This window comes from Cryptomeria japonica, chromosome 2, assembly GCF_030272615.1.
Source record: "Cryptomeria japonica chromosome 2, Sugi_1.0, whole genome shotgun sequence".
NCBI classification, from domain to species: Eukaryota; Viridiplantae; Streptophyta; class Pinopsida; order Cupressales; family Cupressaceae; genus Cryptomeria; species Cryptomeria japonica.
This window is the reverse complement of record NC_081406.1, coordinates 196,659,895-196,668,250: the sequence shown is the minus strand read 5'-3', so window position 1 is coordinate 196,668,250 and position 8,356 is coordinate 196,659,895.

The following is an 8,356-nucleotide window of genomic DNA, read 5'->3' as shown; positions in this document are numbered from 1 at the left end:
TGGCTAAGTATGGATGAGTGATAATTTTGGCATGGTAAGGGTATAAAGATGATTTCTTGGACACAAACTAGCAACATGGATTTACTAAACTTAGAGATGAGATATGAGGGGATGGAGTTCTCAATTTATAGGAAGAGAGGAGTAGAAATAGAGGGCTAGGATTGACCCAAGATGGAGGGTCATGATTCGTTGTGAGCCCATACAAGGCCCAACAGGAGGTGACAAGACAAGTGTGGAGACCAAGAGATATGCCTTAAAGGCATTTCTTGTCTCCACACTCCTCAAGGTTCATTGGGAAGACTTCCCAATGTGCTTAGGGAAGAACAAGGAATAAGATATTCCTTGAGGGATAGAGATGAATAATTAAAAATTCTTCAAAAAGGATGTTCATGCGGATTGGAGGAATAAGGAGGAATTAAAAATTCCTTGGAGGATGGAATGCCTAGAGGAATGTGAGATTTTGAAAATCTCACATTCACCTAGGAAAAGAGTATTTAAGGAGGGTGGTTGGATGGAAGGGACAAGGAGTTGACTTTGTGGCTAATCATGATTAGCCACTAGCAACTCATTAGGAGAGGGATTAGAAGAATGATTAGGTGGGATTAGGGTAGGTAAGATTTGTAGGAGAATTTGACTAGGAGAGAGAATGAGTGGAGGGAATTAAAACTTAGAAGAATAATGCTAAGTGAGTTTAGGGAGTTTCTAGAAGAATTCATTAGGTTAATGATGGATTAGGAAAAAGGTGATCTATAGGAATCACTTAGGTTAACTAATTAATTGAAATTAATTAGTTAAGAGGAGGAATTTGAAAAGACTTAATATTAAGGATTTTTAAAAGAATAAAAGTGGATTAATTTATTAAATAAATCAATCAACAAACTATAGTGACAATATTAATTATAATTAATTAATATTGAGGAGGAATTAAACATTGGTACAATTAATGAATTAATTATGTTAGGAACTTAAAATAATTAAAATAATTATTTTTAAGTGTCTAAATTTTGCCCCTCTTTTATGCAGCAGCAAATTTGGCGGTGGGTAAAAGATAGAAGTAAAAGAAATAGATGCCCCACCGTAAAGCATGGGAGGTGTATGCCCTCTCAAGAATTTTGTCGAAAAAAATTAACAAAAAAATTCTCGAAATGAAGAAGAAAGAATTTGAGTGGAGGAGATAAGTGAAAGAGAAAGAGGGAGCAGATGTAGAAAAACTAGAAGAGAAAATAGAAGAAGAGAGACCGCGGAGGGAATGGGCCCTCGAGGGGGCCCATATAAGCCACAAAGGGCCCAATGAGGATTCATTGTTACACACAAGCCTTGCAACCAACCAGAGCCTAGAAGGAGAGAAGGAGAGATGGATCTCATTTCCACACGTGAGCATCGCGCCAAGAGGATCCGATGGTACGACAGACCCACCGAATATGGACCACCGGTATGTAGGACTATCCTCCTTTGTGGATTTTTAGGTTTAGGGTAGAATTAGGGCTTAGTTTAGGGCCAAGATTTGGCAAGGCGCACACGCCGATCACCATTTCAGCACACACACCTATGGGGTAGCGCGAGTGCTAGTGAGTAGCATGAGTGTTGAAGGAGGTTGTAGGTAGGGGGAGGGATAGGATAGGGTTTCTATTAGCCCATGCACCTGCATAATGGCGCGTGTGCGATGGTTTTGGTGCGAGCGCAAGGTAAATCAACGTGTGCGTTGGGGAGAGAAGAGGTTAGAGATAGGTTTAGAATTTTTGGGATAGTTTGAGGGTATGGATGGACCCGGGGGTAGAATAGGACTTGTGTACACGGAAATAATAAATTGGTTTGTTGGATGGAGGCTGAGTTGGGGCCGTTGACTTCGAGGGAGCATTGGCCCGCTACCATTAGTTTATATCGAGAGTTGCGATCGGATGAGTTGGAGGTGTTAGCTGCTCTAGGGTTGCATTTTGTGAGCAAATGGACAAGGATACGAGCTCATACTGTGATGATGATGACATTAGTTGAGAGGTGGGACAGTTGGTATAACACCTTCCATCTTCCTATTGGCAAGGCGACAGTGACTCTTCTGGTTGTATGGAGGATCTTGAAGATCCCCATTCGCGGTGTCATCCTAGAGTACCATTTGGATGCGGCAGATTTTTATCTTTGGGAGGTTTGTGAGTATGAGACCCCGCCGATGCTGGACAGGAGTAGGATGCACTTGGGTAGGGCGATGCGTATTTGAAATATTCCTCGTGTCGTACTGGTGATTTGTGGATTTTTGAGCGAATGGATTATACCTGATCTCGGAGGGCATGGATTTCTTGTTGGATGGAGCAGGTGTCTTTATTTCATGGTTCATGATGGCATGCAGTATGCCTGGGGAGCCACGATGTTGGCTTAGTTATATCATGATATGCATCTGGTTGTGTATAGGGAGTATGCTAGCTTGTCCACGGGAGTGACACTTGTCCATATCTGGGCTTGGGAGCATATTGCGGTTACTCGACCACTAGGTGTACAGGACAAGTGGGACCATCAGCCATATGTAGATAGGTACAGGGGGCTGCTGCATTACACTCAGATAGGGTCTGTATGGTTTTGGTGCTAGATTCTTGATGAGCTTATGTAGTTTACATGGTGGCCATTTTTGGGGTGTGAGAGATGGAGGCGGGATTGGAAGCTACACTGGGCTAGGGTGGAAATTTGGATATTCGGTAGGTTGAAATACATCATGGAGTATTATTCACCCTATAGAGTGGCTAAACAGCTTGGGCAGGTTCAGGATATAGTGGGGGACATCCCATTATATCCTCGGATTACATGAGAGGTGAGATTTTGGGGCCTGACAACAAGTCCATTGGAGGAGAAGACCAGTTTTCAGATAGTGTCTCATTTGGTTTGGGATGAGCGGATGGGGGTAGGTGAGGATCCAGGGATGATGGGGGGATATAAGAGTTGGTGGGAGGGGAACTTTCTAGTACATCTTACCATTCCTAGGGTTTTGGAGGAGGATGAGTCATAGCCAGCCATAGATTAGGTAGTCAGCAGGGAGGATGACAGGCCAGGTGAGAGAGTTGTGACTGGTGTAGGGCGTGGTGCTGGTAGACAATAGAGGAGGGTCAGGGTTGTATGGAAGAGGGATCCTGAGGAGGGAGAGGGAGAGGGAGTAGTAGTACTAGCAAGAGAGCCCACAAAGGGAGTGGTTGGTGGGGGAGAGGATGTTGAACCCATGGATATTCCTGAGGCACGGGTGGAGGGGAGGGTAGGAGTATCACAGGCTGATCTTGACGGAGTGCAGCAGGAGAGAGATACAACTCGAGCGAGGCTCCACTCCCTTGAGGATGAGATACAAATAGAGAGAGCTAGGAGGGAGATTTTGGAGGCAGAGGTGGAGCAGTTGCAGTGGGAGATAGCAGATTTGACAGAGAGCCTCCATACAACGAGGACATATGTGGATGCTTTGAGGGAGGAGAGGGAGGAGTCTGAGTAGATGTTAGAGGAGGCATGGAAAAGGACAAATATAGAGGCCCTACAAGATGTTCTCTGTCAGCAGGATGATGAGCTAGAGGAGCTATGGGGCAGAGTGCAGAGGGCAGAGGTAGATGTGATACAACTGCGGGGGAAGAGGGATGCAACCTGTCAGATGTTGGTTCCTACAGGGCTTGGGCATATGTACTCTGATATGATGCAACAACAGGATAGGGCGGAGAGGGTAGTTTGGGAGGCAGGGTACTACAAAGGACTATACCATGGAGAAGTACCTGTGGCACAGTGAGCAACTTAGTACACTCAGAGTGTGTGATCCCACAGGACACAGAGTCAACGACCCACACAGAGCTAAGAAACAGGTGGATTGGTGGGTTTTGGGCCATTGAGAGGAGGGGGAGTAGGAGGATCATGTGGAGGAGGTGCAAAGGAGGGGGATGGAGAGACGAGAGGGGAGAGATAGCTCCATTTTGGCCTGTGTATCATATTTTTACCCTTTCGGTATGATTATTGTATTATGACAAACATATTCATCTTTTTGAGCTTATATGCATATATATGATTTGTGGTGGTGGATGATGTGTGTACTTTATTATGATGGATTCTATTAATTTTTTTATGATGTGATGTATGGATGGTAATTATGGATATGTTGTGCTGACCTATTTGTGATGTAGTGTGGATGCTTATATATGTATGCTTATGATATGCTATTGACATGTTTATGGATGCATGATAAGTGATCATGCTTTTTGATGTGTATATATGATGCATATGCAAATGTATGATGGATATGTAGATGTAAATGATTTATGATGAATGAATAATTAGCGTAGATTCAATCTATATGAGGAATGAATGTAATGCCATTTATATAGATATTGAAATGTAAGTCACCAATGGTATGCAAATGATGTGATCTAAATGAATGAGTAATGTAATGTAATCTACGTAGATGAATTGATGTCTTCTATTATAAATGGATAAATGATGTATGCCATGAAATCTAAGTGCAACCTATGTGGTAAATGTTTGTGAAAAAATGACAATCTAAATGAGTAGTGTAATGAAATGAATAAGTAATGCAACCTAAATAAAATCTATATGAATAATGCCACCTACATGGGTAAAGTGAATGAATAATGTAAAGAGGGAATATGCCGATAGTAATACAATGATCTTAGATAGAAAATAGAAGAATATGGAATAGAAGGGGGGGGGGGGGGGTTAATTGAGGACTCCATGGGATTATTAGATTAGGACTTTATGGAATGATGGTGAGAGTTGTGCACAAAAATGTGGAGATCCAACCTTGTTTGATATTGCCATGGGTAACCTGCACCGCTGATTATAGGAATTAGGATGCCATGAGAAACCCAAGGCGTAGACTGACTCACAGTCAAACGAGAATTCCTTACACATAGCTATGCAAGTTTTGAGAAACACTAATACAAAGTTGTGGGTACGTGCAAGGAAACCCTCAAACACACTGATACCTCTTGTACACGAGAGGGTAAGTGTTGATAAACACTAGTACCAGGTCGCCGGTTTATACAAGAAAGATCCAAAACATGCCATGCTATGAAAATATACCCCAGTATGCACCTATTGTAAACATATATGGATATGGAAAATGTGGGCAGTCGTAGATAGATGCAGTCATAGGGTAAAAGATGCAATTCTAAATAAAAAATCCAAGAAATCAAACAATTCATTCACTCATGACCAACTGACACCTCTTGCTAAGAGTAGGATTAGGATGGAAGATTAAGTTTCTAGGCGAGGGAAGGATTCATCCATAGGGAAAAGGACAAAGCAGGTGGACTTTTTGATTAGGCAATTGATCATATGGGTTTGAAAATTAACTTGTGGACTTAGGACTATTCTCAAGACTTCATGAAGCTTACATAGAGGCACACAAGCTCAGTTTGATGGGACATTCTTTATTCATGATTTAGGTGAAGACTCATCATCATACGCGTGATTTATTCGAAGGTGGAAGGGAAATAATGTTGCAATGGGCAGATTGGATAGTGAGGGTGATGGAGCACCGACCTAATAGATAATGGATCTAGTTTATTTACCTTGGCGCATGCATGGAGGTTTTCACCAAGGTACTTGTCCATAGTGCCACAAAGTGGTTTTCACTGATGGACGAATTGATTTTTTTTATTTTTTTTATTTTTTGGTATCACAGGGTACCTGTTTACCAAGTTTTCACCAGAGTGATGATATTTTTTCAGGATTTTTTTCTCATTTTTTATGTATTTTTAATGATTTTTTTGACAATTAATGACTTTTTGAGGACTAGGCATAGAATCTTTTTAGGTGCATGATATTCATTGGATCATCCAGAGGATCTCCTTCAGGAGTAGCCAACTGATAGGCCCCTGATCCATATTTTATTGTGATTACATATGGTCCAAGTCAATTAGGCTCGAACTTGCCTTTCTTTTCTCTTTCTTGAAGGTTTTTTTGATTCTCCATGAGGACAAGATCACCAATTTCAAATTCTTAGGTTTTGACCTTCTTGTGGTAACTCATGCGTAGACAATTCTGATATACCCAGAGATGGTTCAAGGCCTTGAGGTGCCTTTAATCTAACAATTCTAGCTCTTCTAGTGGGGCAATTCTGTAGTCTTCATCTGGTAGGATATTTTGCAGCGATACCCTTAGAGAGGGGATCTCGATCTCAAGGGGGAGGATGACTTCAGAGCCAAAGACAAGGGAATAGGGGGTGGCGCCTGTGGGTGTGTGGTAGGCCCACAAAGCATGATGGATTTGGAGGTGTCAATCATTGCCAGCTTAATTGACTGTCTCTTTGAGGATTTTGATTAGGGTTTTGTTAGAAGCCTCAACTTGACCATTACCTTGGGGGTAATATGGGGTGGAGAAGCGATGTTGGATGTCGAATTTCTGGCAGAGTTCTTTGACATTCTAGTTTTTAAATTGTCTATCATTATCTATAATGATAACTTTTGGGATGCCATATCGACAGATCAAGTAGTTCAGGATGAATTTGGATATCTGCTTACCAGTGGTGAAAGTAAGAGGGATAACCTCTACCCACTTGGTGAAATACTCGGTACCAGTGATAATGAATTTATGCCTATTGGAGGATGAAGGGTTTATTTTCCCAATGAGATCAAGCCCCCACTATGAGAAGGGCCAGGGTGTAATGAATGACTACAATTCTTGTGATGGTGCATGGATCTTGTCGCCATGTTGCTAGCAAGGGATGCATTTGTTCACATAGTTATATGCATCTACTTCCATTTTAGGCCAGTAATATCATGTTCTCAAAATCTTTTTAGCCAAGGTGAGCCCACTTGAGTATGCCCCACAGATGCCTTCCTGCATTTCACGTGGTGCCCATTCCACCTCTTTTTTATCTAAACACCTTAGGAGGTAACCATCAAAATGCCTTCTGAATAGGGTGTCTCCAAGGATGGTGTAATGAGCACATCGGCGAATGAAGGTTTGTTGTTGGGTTTTTGTAAGGTGTGGGGGAATGGTGTTGTCTTTTCGGAAAGCGAATGTTTCTTAATACCAGGGGGACTCAGGACCAACAAATACACATACCATTTCAGACTCTAGTAGATTATATGCCGGTATGAATAGTTGCTTGACCAAGAACTCATAGTTCTGACTATGTGCTGGCATCTGAAGGAGGGAGCCAATGGTGGCCATTGCATCTGCAGCCCTATTGTTTGTTTGTGGCACTTGATCAAAATTGATCATTGTGAAGTGCTTCTTAAGATCTTCAACCATGCTACAATAGGGGAGAAGTTTGTCATCTTTTTTTTGGTATTCGTCATTGACTTGTTTTATGACAAGTTGGGAATCACAGACTTGTAATTCCCTTATCTTTGACTAGATAGCCAAGTGTAATCCTGTAATGAGTGCCTCATATTCTGCGATGTTGTTGGTACATGCAAAAACTATCTTGTATGACTTTGGGATGCAATCTCCTTGAGGTGTGATCAGTAGTATTCCTGCCCCGATCCATTTTGGGTGCAAGAGCCATCAAAGTATAACTGCCATGTGGAGGATGTGGTGACAGTCATAATGAATTCATCTGGTAGTTCTGTAAGAATAGGATGGTCACCTAGAAGTGGAGTGTCAGCTAGCTAGTCTATGATGACTTGTCCCTTGATTTCTTTTCTATCTACATATTCAATGTCAAACTCGCTTAACAACATGACCCATTTAGCAGTTCCACCAGTGAGGGCAACTTTTGAGAAGAGATATTTAAGTGGGTCAATCTTAGCAAACAATTTTGTTTTGTTGTTAAACATATAGTGTTAGAGTTTCTCTGTACTAAATACCAATGCTAGGCATGCTCTTTCAATGGTGGTATAATTGAGTTCATACCCCACTAGTGTCTGACTGATGTAATATATGGCATGTTCCTTCCCTTGATCATCTGTTTGTGCCAATAATGCCCCCAATTCCACTGTGGTAACACATATGTACAAAATAAGAGGTTTTCTAGGATTAGGAGGCATAAGCACTAGAGGTGACGCAAGATATTCTTTGAGTTTTTCAAAGGCCTTTTGACACAAGCAGTCCCATTTGAATTTTGACATTTATCTGCAAGTTGTGAAATAAAACGTCTAACAGATTGGAGTTTCCCCTGGAGGCTGCATAGTTGTCTAAGAGTCTTCAGTGGAGGCATTTCCATGATGGCTTTCACCTTTGCAGGATCGACCTCGACGCCTCTGCGAGAAACAATGAAACCTAGTAGTTTTCCCGATGTGACACCAAAAACACACTTCTTAGGATTGAGGCGCAATTTGTATTTTTCCAATCTTTCAAAGATCTGCTTTAAGATAGGGATGTGCTCCTGTCTTGTCTTTGACTTGCCTAGCAGATTGTCCACATAGTCCTCCATAATTTT